Here is a 12,563-nt window from a genome sequence, read left to right on the forward strand (position 1 = left end):
CTTGTGGCTTTCATTGTGCACTGATAAGCAAATCAATACTTACACTCGAGATTCGGCCTCCCAATGATATGGAAATTTTCGCAATGCTTGTTTCGATAGTTCAGAACGCGAGTTCATTCGCATGCGGGATGAGGCGGAAAGCGGGGACTTTTAACCTGTATGAACACGGCTGCAGGTTGTGGCCCTTGTGGTTCATTTTGAATACAGGGCGCTATTTCATATCCCTCTCTTCACCCACGCCCCCGCCCGTTATGCCCACCTCCCCAAGCAAGTGTTCTCCTTTCGTTAAATATAGTTAATTTTCGACTATGGCTCGTGACATCCCGAGGCCACACATGGGCTATGGAAGTCTCCGGGTTAATTAGACCCTCTGCTGTTGTTCAACGTGCGCTGAGATCGCACAGCACATGGGCGTTTTTATTTTTCGATGAAGGCACAGGTGTCCGGAGAGCACTGTTCAAACTTTTCAGAGGTGCACGAGCTTGTCACGACAGCTGTTGTTGAGCGACGCCTGTGGATACCTTCGCTGTAGTTCGCATCATAACCTGAGCACAGCGGAAACGAGAGTAATATCCTCCACTAGGATCCCCGACACTCAATGCTGGAAAATGCCACGTACGGATAATGTTGTTCGGGCAAATATAGTTTATAGTTCGGTATTCAGAACATTAAGAACATCTGTTTTAGCTTGTGGGAAACGATTTCGCATTGATGTACTCATTTTTCACTAAAAAAAAAAAATTTGATTTTTCTCAAAGAGCCGTTGGCATGTGCAGATGCTTACTTACAAAGGATAAGCACACCTCTTCAAAGAGTACCACAGACAGTGCACCCTATTTATTGCAATGCACTGGCAGGGGACCCTTTCAGAGTAGAAAAATTTAAATTGAAAGCTTTATAACAGCTATAAAATATAACCGTCGGCAGATTAGTTTTTTTTTCAGTTTTTTTTTTTTTTTGTTGAACGGAGTGAATTGTTACAACTTACAAGGCGGATTACTTGTAACAACTTGTTGTTACAAGGCGGATTGATTTTCGCCTTTTGCCCTCTGCACCAAGGCACTGTGTTGTCTAAATTTTCTTGAATAAAAAACTAAAAAAAAACTAGGTGCAGTCAAAACTTGGCAGCACTTTAGTCCAGACGCTGATTGTGGGCGCTTGGCGGAATATTGGGCTCAGCTCGTAGATATTTGTTCGAAATAAAACCGTCTGGCGTCTATTATAAATAAATTTTATGCGACGCATTCTAAGTGTAGAGGGGGCAGCGTAGCCACCAAGCAGAAAGCTCTGTAACCTATTTATCTGCATCTTGAATTGACGACGCGGTTGCGTTCCTAGCATCCTTTGTCTTTATTGGAGTATGTATCATATCTTATCTAGATTCGTTACGTGAAATGGTGCCTACCGTCATTTTGCTGTCTTTGTTGTACCTTCAATTCAACCTTGTCCCAGTTTTTGTCCCATCATAGATGACTCATGGGCCAGCTCAAGAGATAGCTGGTTTGGTTTATGGTTTGGTTTGTGGGGTTTAACGTCCCAAAGCGACTCAGGCTATGAGAGACGCCATAGTGAAGGGCTCCGGAAATTTCGACCACCTGGGGTTCTTTAACGTGCACTGACATCGCACAGTACACGGGCCTCTAGAATTTCTCCTCCAAAGAAATTCCAGCCGCCGCGGCCGGCTGTAGTTTTTAATAATCGCTTTTGATAGGTGCTATTGAAACCAGGAGAGGTACTTGTTATAATTTCATGAACTGGCGCATGGGCGCTTACCCACACCCGTAACAGTTACAGGCGGCAAACACTTGATGTTTTGAATAATTGCAACACAGAATAGAGTGCTTTCTATAGGGCCTTCCCCAAAATATTTTCGTGTTATAATGTGTTAATAGGTTCGTTTAGGTAGTTTGGATTTCTATTTTCTTTGTGCAATTATAATTCCCAATCGCTTCTTGTTTAGCCTTTTTTTCACCGAAATGCTATAACGCGCTTCCGAATGTTACTGTTAAGACAGTGCTCCCCCCCCCCCCCCCCCCCCCCCCCATAAATCTGGAGTTTGTTGAAGAGAAGCATCCATCCCAAACGAGGAGCGTGTTCCGTGCGCGATCGCCTATGATTCAAATACTTCAACAGCGGCTCTCAAACATCGCATCACTGAGTATCGTAATCATGCAGTAATTTTTTTTAGTGTGTTTGCGGTATTATTCAAGGATCTGTGAAGGTAAAGGTAGAGGAGGGAAAGGCTAGAAGAGGGCCTTAAAAGGAAAAAAAATCACATTCAGAGTAAACAATTTTGGGAAACTTAAGCTCCACCTTTAGGTACAAAGCCATTCCCTTAATTGGTGCCGTCAGCCGCTCCTCTTGCCCACGCAGGTAAGAACACGCAGATATGAAAGACCACACGACACACATTTAAAACACCGCTTTAACCACGCGGCAAGAACATACTAGCGGGGCCCAGCAGAAGCGTGTTTGACTCTTAACCGAAGGATCAGGAGTTTGTTTCCCGACTAATTACTCCAGGTTTCTTTTCTGCTCAACTCATTTATACAAATTCAAGTGCTAATGACATTTGAGCGATGTTGGGACCTCCTAATCACCATTTTTTTCAATGTTTTATTACTCTTGATCCCACAGCTCCGCGTGTGACGTCACAACTCTCTCGACTAATCCGGATTTTCCGCACACATCATCGGCGACGCCAACTACGCCTGGTTCTTCGCTTAATGAGACCCTCTAAGCTATCACATTACGAATTGTATGTCTGGCTTTCTGTGTGTATGTTAACATTTGTCCTGCAGCAAAATTTCGTGTATGGCTGGGGAAATTGAATTGAAAATTTTCTCGCCTCGAAATTCAAATTCCTGTCAGCCACAACAAAAGAAAAATGGTTGCCGAATTTGGGAGTGAATGGCGCGCCAAGTGGGATCCGCCCAAGGCCTGGCGTGCGATATAGGGTATTTTTGGCAACAGCTATATTTTCTTTATCGCTTATAAAGCTCCATTTTCGATGAGAGTGGTCTTTTTGTCGTTAGAATCCTGTAGCGTATCAAAGCGGCGCAACCACCATTCGTCCTGCAACCGTGCAACAAAAACATGTGCTTCCTACCACGCATTCGTAGCTCCGTATACGTGTTCTTCCAAACCCGGTCTGTGTTCACATATGAGGCCGCAATTTTCAACGGAGAATGGCCTACTAAATGGGATTTTGCTGGGACTAAGAACTTCCATCCAGGTCTCACTATATCAACTGTACTGAAATGGCTCCAACTGCCCCGCAGATCGAAAATGGACAAAAGCGCTACGGGGAACTGTGCGGGTTACTTTACATCATGCCTTTTAGGTAGCGAAGCTAACGCATCATTCTCAATATCTCTCCGGGCGAATTTTTCGTCGAGACCCATTACGAATACTGATTACTATTGCCTCTCCCAAACGGCTTCAAGAATCAAAAATATTTTTCAAGGAATAAAGTTTCAACACATTCACTCACGTTATGATTCACTCACCCATTGAAGACACTGGCCATAGTAAAGGCATGATTGCGTCTAGTTGTCGTCTGCATGTAGTCACACAGGTGCAGATGTGCTTTGTGTCGTCGAACTCCTCTTGCTCCTGCCTACGGCATCCGGTGTCGGGCATGCTCTGAGTCCACGACTGCTTGCCTTTATGTGGAGGGCACGACACCGCATGGCACACCATGCTAAACCCACTACTAACATTGCAGGCTGTGCTGCTTCAGACGCCTGCTGTTGGCTGCCCTTGCTCCTAGTTCCCGCCATCCGATCGTGGGGAGATAAGCGCGGCCAACGACCGTTTACTCGGCAGCGTAATCAGCGATGCTCCAAACCTAGCCTGGATACCGTATACGCCTGACAACTCAGGCTTTCATCGACGTCATCAATCACCGAACCTACCAGCGCCGCATATATGAGGCAAACCGCTACAGACCACCTGGGGACGACACCCCAGACCGCACCATGTTCACCGCGCTACTGACATTGCACGATGATGACCTGAAAAATTGCACTGAGTGTAAAACTAGCAACCGCTGCCTTATTGCGATGTTTCGCCCCTATGCGATCAAGTGGCGCGATGCGATCAATCACCCAGGCCCATCAAACTGAAGCGCTAATTAATCTGCTCTGGACGCACTCAGTCGCCTCCAAGAAGCGCAAGCCACCATAAATGCTTACGTAAAGGACCTTAAGACCATGTAAAACAACCAGTTAAAGCTTATCCGAATCAAACAACATCATTTTTTTGTTTGAATTCGCTCACATGTAAAGACCTGATCATATGGAAATAAACAAAAGTAATGAAATAAAGTGCGAATTTGCAACACTTCAGACCGCCATTACTGCTCTGGACGCACTCAGTCGCCTCCAAGAAGCGCAAGCCACCATAAATGCTTACGTAAAGGACCTTACGACCATGTAAAACAACCAGTTAAAGCTTATCCGAATCAAACAACGTCATTTTTTTTGTTTGAATTCCCTCACATGTAAAGACCTGATCATATGGAAATAGACGAAAGTAATGAAATAAAGTGCGAATTTGCAACACTTCAGACCGCCATTACTGCCGGAAACAAGTAAACGCATGCGAAGAAACAACTTACTCCTTTTTTTGCCATGAAGATTCCGATAAGAAGATTTGGAAGTAATCCTAAGTAAAATAAAATCTTGTTCTGCTCACCTCCGTCCACAACACGATGCAGATATCACAGAACGAGCACATCGACTATGGAGGTTGGGGTTTAGAAAGCAGCGTCCAATAATTGTTAAGCAAACCCGTTTTAAAACCAAGGAAAACACTGTGGCTTGCGGGCTCAAACTTAAAGATACGAAGTATGCAATTAGAGAAGAGTCTTCAGCCGAAACTCGTTTTGCAGGATCTAAACTTCTGCGGTTCAACGGCTACCAAAAATATACCTCGAAACTACGACTTGATAAAATGTACGTTGGAAAATGGTGTTATACGTTCAACCCTTTTACTGCTTGACATCTGTGCTGCTACTACAGCAGGACCCCCTGCTTGTGAAAGAGTTCGGCGGAGCTGGGAGCCGGAACGAGACATGTCGCTCCTGAGGAGTGGCAGGAGAAAATGACGTAGATGGGCACCCGGCCGGTTAGGGCAGAGGAACCAAACATGCATATGTACTTGACAGGACGTCCTCCGCAAAGGCTGCCTTCAGGCAGTTGGGAGGAATGGAGTCAGGATGTCCATAAATGTCGACGATGAAGAACTACAGATGAGGTTTGATTACACTGAACGGGCCGTCGTAGGGGTGCTGAAGCGGTTTGCGGACGGAATCGCGCCAGAAAAGATGTTTGTACAAGTAAGTTGTTAGTTCAGGTGGAATATGTGAAGATGGTGTAGTGATCGGAGACCCAGCAAGCGGAGAACGGCGAGCCAGCCAGGCGCCGTTGGGTATGCGGTCAAAGGCGCTGCTGTTTCTCGGCGTCGGCGTACACAAAGGCTCAAATCCCCTTCGCCGGCGATGCTGAATGCGGCTCTGGTGCCAGACTGCGCTCCTGGGGACTGGCAGCGGAAACAGGCGAGCCAGCCGGGCGCCATCAGGCCACTTCGTCCCAAGCGCTGCTCATCGGGGAAGACAAAAGAGACACTGCGCGGGGCAGCTACTGGCGACGGCGTCGGCGTACACAAAGGCGTCTAATCCCCTTCGCCGGGAAGGCTGAGTGCGGCGCTTCTCCCGGACTGACCGTGGAACGACGGACGGGACCCAGTGGCGACTACAGCGGGGGCGACTGCGCCGCCAACTCATTACCCTGTGCGCCCTGAGGAGACGACAAGCAGAGGGGCGACACGGCTAATTTGTCCCTTCCACCGAACTGAAGAGGTCACCGTGAGAGCGGTCAGCGCTCGCGTCCCCATCGATCAGGATCGTCACTCAGCTGCAAACGACCTTTGGGCCTGGGAGAACAGTTCGCGACTCAGAGACGCCAAGTTCCTCCTTGCCCGTGTATGTGTGTGTCTGTGCGGTGTGCGCCGTCACGTGGGGAGGGCGGAGCCTAAGAAGACGCTAGCAGCCCATTGGACGCTCAACCAGAGATCAGATTCCCTACCTGGGTACCTGGGGAATCTGAACTGCATTTAAGCAGCAATCTGCGGGGTGCCAGATCATCCTTCCCCATTTTCTGACTTTGGTCTACTCGCTGTAAATATGTAAAATAAACCTTCAAGCTTGCTATTCCTCCCGAAGGCTTCCCTTCGTAGTCTGCTGCTTCGTCCTAATGCGTTGAAGACCCTGGTCCCGATCCCCGACCACATCAATGGGCAAGACTGGAGTCGATGTACAGGAGCTCGGAAGGTGACGGCAAAGCGGGCGCAGTTGCGTCATATAATAGGTAGGATCTGTGCTTGCAGAAAAAACTCACCAGGAAGACGCAAGCATGAGCCTGAGTGCAGCGGATATATTGATTCAATGTAACACGGAAGCTGAGCAGAATAAGTGTTAGGAATGTAGTCCAGTGAGTGGTGTCTAGTTTTGCTCTGAGGGATCTGTTTAGCGAACGATGCAAGCTTTCAATAATGCCGTTGGCGGTTGGATGGTTAGCAGTAGCGCAAATTGGGGAAGCTCAGTACTGTGGTTGTATGCGTCGTGCTGACCTGTTCCACCCAGTCTGGCATTGTTCACAGTTCCGCAAGGAACGCGACGACCTCGTCGCCAAGCAAGGTTTTCCCACCGACGGCGAGGAATTTCGTGCATTGACCAGAGCCGGAGCGAACAGCATCTGGGAAGATATTGACAAATATGCTAAGTGGCCTCTACAAAGCAATGTAAAGCGTGGCTAGACCACCCATGCCGTCCTTTCATGTATCAATAGTAGTGATGCAAAACTATCAGAAAATTGACTATCGATAGTATCGATATTTTTTTTTAAACTATCGATAGTGTAAAAAAACTATCGATAGTGTTATCAATAGCCTACTATCGATAGTAATACAATCGATAGTGTTGCCATCGATAGTATTACTAGCGACAGTACCGCTATCGATAGCAAGACTATCGATAGTTAGTACAGTTTATGGGGGTTTAACGCTCTAAAGCGACTGAGGCTATGCGCTATGACTATATATGACTATCGCTGTGGCTATGATTATCGATAGGGAAATTGTCGATGGTAACACTATTGATAGTAACAATATTGATATTATGCATTTGTTGGCCAGCGACATAACCGAAACATTTGCGATACCTCATTGGTTTCACGGTCTCATGAGGCTTAACGTACCAAAGAGACGCAAGCTATGAGGAATGCCGTAGTAGAGGTCTCCGGGTAAATTTCGACCAGCTGTGGTTCTTTACCGTGCACTGACACAGTTAAGAAAAATACCTGGAACTGCATCCGATGAAAGAACAAACAGCACAAGTTGTGCGGGCTTACACGAATCCATCGTGCACTGCAGACGTCGTCTTGCTGACGTAACCGCTGCAGGAATGCTTTTCGCACACATGCTTCGCAACTAGAACATTCGCACGCTAACATTTTATCCAGCAACTTTACGTAGGGAACATCTGCAGAGCTCGGTGACGCGCAGGCCGCGAAAACGGGCAAGTCCTGTCAGTTACTGTTAGCATCACCTCCATACCACACACTCGGGAAGCGAAGTTTGGTGGGTACTCGTGGTTGATTTTATAGAATCGATAGTACTATATATAACAAGTAGTATCAATACAGCTATCGATAGTAATACCAATAGAACTATCGAAAGTACTGTCGATAGTACTATCTATACTACAGGGGCGTAGCCAGGGGGAGTGCTTCAGCCCCCCCCCCCCCCCCCCCCGAAATTTTTTCCAACTGTCACGCACCGCTGACCAAAACAATCACCGGCGCCGGAAGGCATTCTGGGCTTTTTCACCTACAGTGTCTTTTTCAGGCTACAAAAGACATTTTCGCGCGAACATTGCTAAATCGGGTTGGTTTTCATGGCAACGCCCATGCACCTGGGGCCCGATTCTCGATATTCGCCAATCCGCCATGAGCGGGGCGTACCCGTGACGTGTGAATCGGGGCGGTACGAAAATGCGTAACAGCAGGATAGAATGACGACATCGAAGAATAAAGAAAAAAGTACGACATAAAAATGAAGTGTCGTCTGCTACTTGGCGCCAAGTACAAAAAACAACGCCGAGTTGCGGCGCGAAGGTGAGTTAGCACAGTAGCACCGTAGAGATGGACGGTGAAATGCGTTGCGGCGGCGGTCTCGGCGTACTCGCCGCACACATTAGCTGAGTGATGGTGCTGAATGCGACGCTAAAGACCCTGTGGCCGGTCGTCACGGAAATAAGAGCGACCGCTTATTGCCCGAAGCCATCGCGCAGCGTGTCGCGTCTCCGTACTTGAGATGCGATCAGCGTCACGGGGAGAGGAATGGGCGGAGAAACGGCTGGCTCTCGATCGTAACCTCAACGCGTCAGTGGCGTTGGAAAGCTTTACCTCACCGTGTCACTTCTTCAGGTGCATAGAACTTAACGCTACCCTTGGTTACGTTTGCAAGCGGCCGCGCACGAAACGCGACTGCGAATCGCGTCAAGTGCAACGCTATGAGCGCGTACTTCTTATTATCAAAAGCGTCAAATGCGAAAACAAAATAGGGAGATATTTTTTCCCGCCAGTACTTAAAGAAAAAGACACAGCTAAAAGTCCACTGTCAACAGAAGCATGTATTTCACAGTGTTGGCGTTTCACTTAATCTGAATAGGACATGACACTCATCTTTTGCTTTGTGAACATTAACTAAGTCTGCCTGCAAGCAGACTTCACGGACTTTATATAAAAGCACCTCACGAATGCATGTCGTAGAGTTGCAGGTACATTATTCCATTCAAATAAAAAAAGGCTCTCAATAATGCTATTTAATTTCAATGTTTGAAAAGGCCCTCAATCTCTTCAATTCTGTCTAACAATGAGCACACAGCACTTACCAAGGGCATATAGGCAGCTACACCACTCGTGTGATGCAAGTACGCACCAAAATGTGAGAGGCGAAACAAAATTTGTCATGCCCATCCCTACAATTCCTTTGCTGTAGGACAACAGTAATGCATCTACAGCAGCACCAGGCAGCTCCTTTCAATGCAGCAAAATTCCTTGTAAGAGGGCATCGTATGATGTCAAGAGAGGTGAAGTCGGCTGGAAAAAGATATCTTCACATATGCTACTCAACACTGGGGAGTGGGACGAATATAGAAGAGGATAGTGAAAGTGGAGGGTGATGCCACATTACAAACAGCTAATGCAGTGTGCAAGACACTTGCTTTATTCGCTTCATGCAAGTTATTGGTTTGGTTTATTGGGGTTTAATGTCCCAAAGCAACTCAGGCTATGAGGGACGCCGTAGTGGAGGGCTCCGGAAATTTCGGCCACCTGGGGTTCTTTAACGTGCATGCAAGTTATTATCATAGGATGCACATACACGCGTATTATCTAGTGCACATGTCATATTAAGCCTGAACATTCCTCGGTGTCAGGTAAAGGAGCTGAAGGAGAATAAAAACAATGGTGAGTTAAGAAGGAAGAACAGCAACACAACAAGAAGAGCACAAGCATTGCACAGCAGCAAGATAACACACAAAGGGGGCATGAAATGCAAGGCTAACATGGCCCACAGTATTTGAGGGAGGCAGCATCACAGACAAGCAGTGGTATTCTGGCAGAAGGTCCATTAATGCAGCATAACACTAGATAATGTGGATTGGTTTTGGCAAGCCATGTGCGCTCCACGAGCAATCTACAAGAGGCCTCAGTCATGTTTCTAGCCTGATGTGCAAGTGCATGACTTTCCCTCTGTGCAAACTCCTGATCACATACATATCAGGGCCATTGTTGGTTCTCTTTGAGTGGTGGATCACAATGCCGTTAGGCAACATTTACACCATACGCTGATGCAATAAAGACCCTGTGATGCCACTATTGTGCACTACAGGAGAGTAATGCTCAATGAAATGCGTTCACTCTCAAAGTACTTTCCTTTTCTGTGAACTAAAATAGAGAACCCTCTATGTACACTCAAAATATGACATCTACAGTTCAGTGAAGGGCACCATACCAGATGTAGGTGCTGAAATGTCGGCAAATGTCTGAAAGGACACTGAGGACCAATCAAAGTTGCTCTGCAAAAGTAGATTACCACATTCCAATAACAAAGGGCCTACCTGTACTGAGAACAAAGCTTGTGTACAGCTCAGAGATTATTTGTTCAATGAAGCAGTTCAAAATTACTGTGGTGAAGCGCGTTGGCAGGAAGGAGCCCTTGGTTGGTAACAACTTTATTAGTCCCACTTCAGTGGATCAGGTGAGGGTGGGTGAAGGGGTGTTGAACAGGTCGGTGACGGCCCTCAGGCCACTCTAGGTGACGAGGCACTGTTTGGCTGCGGTGACCTTCAAGGCCCAGGCCATGATGCAATGCGCAGAGCAGCCTCCCATCGCTCCTGTGATTCCATCCCTTGGAAAGGAGGTTTCGGTTTGTTTGGGCAAGCCTGATATGTGCATTTAAAATCCACTCTGGTGCTTGAGCATAAGTGACAGGTTGGAGATTTCTCCCTTCTATTTATGTATTACACTCCACTGAATGAAAAAAAAATACAACACTTAAAGTGCCTAGTGGTGTGTGCGCATGGAGGGTAAATTGTTTTTTTTTTGAGCATGATTAAGGCAGCTTGAAAAATGTCAAGCAAGTTTGACTCAGAGTTTCCCCGAGGAGAGTGTTAAATTAATGAACAGAAGCTATTCATCACCAATATAATGATAGAACAGGTTGCAAAATGTTGATGAAATTGGAGTCATTGCAAGTGCCTGTGCATAAAATTTAAGCCCCCTGAAAAATTACCGTCTTGTACAGCTTTGCTGGCTAATTTCTCTTTAAGTTCTAGCAGAAGTATGAAACCAAACCAAGTCAGTTGGAAACAGGCTGCTATTCTTTTTTCACACTATAAGAATAATTTTTTTTTCTGACTACCACCAAGTAATATCATTAGTGCTGTATGGTATATGATGGCATCGCAATTAGTGCTAAGAAGTTATTGGGTGCCATGTGCAACCAGAAAAGAAAGGTACAGAAAGCCTGCACACACCACTGTCAAGGAGAGAGGCTGCGATTCTGCAGAAGACCCAGTGTTATCCAGCCGGCATTGTGTCAAAAAACGTGCTTCACGCGTGTATGTCGGCAGGGAAAGACACTGAAAAGAGGATTTGTAATCTGAATCAAACGTCAGCACATGTCTGAAACTATTTCACTTTATAAAATAATAGATTTTACGTACAGAAAATTAATAAATTTCTGTCTGCCTTGAAACCCATGACCCCTGGATCGCCAGCCAGGCACGCTACCAACTAGGCCGTGCAGGCACATTGACTTTACTGAGGTGCAAAGTGGGAGGGAGTGATGCGCGGGTGCTGTTGGCTTAATTTGAAGCCTAGCATTGTAATTACTGCAGTGAACTAGAGATGTGCCAATTAGTGAGAAACTAATTACAATAACATTATGTAGGTGAACTACAGTGTGGAAGAGTTCAAAGAACCTGTTTTGAGGCAACTGTGATAAATGTGTGAACACGAATGAAGAACAGTGACTGTGTGTGTGAAGAGAAACCGCTGCAGGGAGCCATAAACACTGTTGTGTGATACCCATGAATGCTGAGCTTAAGTGTGCCCCTACATTTTTGGGGAGCGAGACAAGTTGCATTGCTTCTTAGGTGTTACAATTTTCTTAAAAACAGTGAGGTGTCTTTTACACGCAGAGTGAAAAGTTTGTGGAAGCCATTATTGGCAAAATAATTTATTTCCATCACTGAACTTCATGCATCCTAGAATTCATTATGCAGCCTAACTGCGAATCATTACCTAGTGCAACAATACACATTGACGAATATGTCGCGTCTACAAAGATAAGAATTTTTTTGGGACAGACCCGTCTTTCATAACCGTTTGACAGTGGTATACATGCACATTAGTGTTGCCTAGTTCGCAAACTTAAGTAGCCAGCAGTCGCCTTTGCTAAACAGAAAAATGGCAGCACGTACACTGATATGGTCCAGTCACACTAAGGGTTCAGGGGGTGAGAGGTTGTCTAGGATTTTTCATAAAATGACCAAACAGCATCCCCAATTTTCATGAAGCAAAACGCATGGAAACATGTCAATGAAAATGGGATCTAACAGAGTTTCACTGGGAGGACAGGTGGGCAGTGATCTTCCAATGCATGCATTCAAGGTTGATGGCCCAGCACAGAAAAAGAACACAGACCACAAATCCTGGAAGGAGAAAAAGATCCCAAACCTGGGAAGACCGCCTGAGTAACCCAGAAAGATCAACAAAGTTTACTACTACTACTACGACTATTATGATCTATTTCCAGTAGAATTATTGAACCGGATCATGCCCTTCCAGCTACAAAATGCCATTTGGAGCTTTATTATTGAAACACAAATTACGTCCAGCTGCATAATTTATACCTCCATTTACCTTCAACTGAATTAATGTACAATTTCTAGGTTTTCGTCACAGGTACAAATTTGAGCTAGAAGATGGGAA

The sequence above is a fragment of the Amblyomma mixtum genome, chromosome 5 (assembly GCF_055824585.1).
Source record: "Amblyomma mixtum isolate Tamu chromosome 5, ASM5582458v1, whole genome shotgun sequence".
NCBI classification, from domain to species: domain Eukaryota; kingdom Metazoa; phylum Arthropoda; class Arachnida; order Ixodida; family Ixodidae; genus Amblyomma; species Amblyomma mixtum.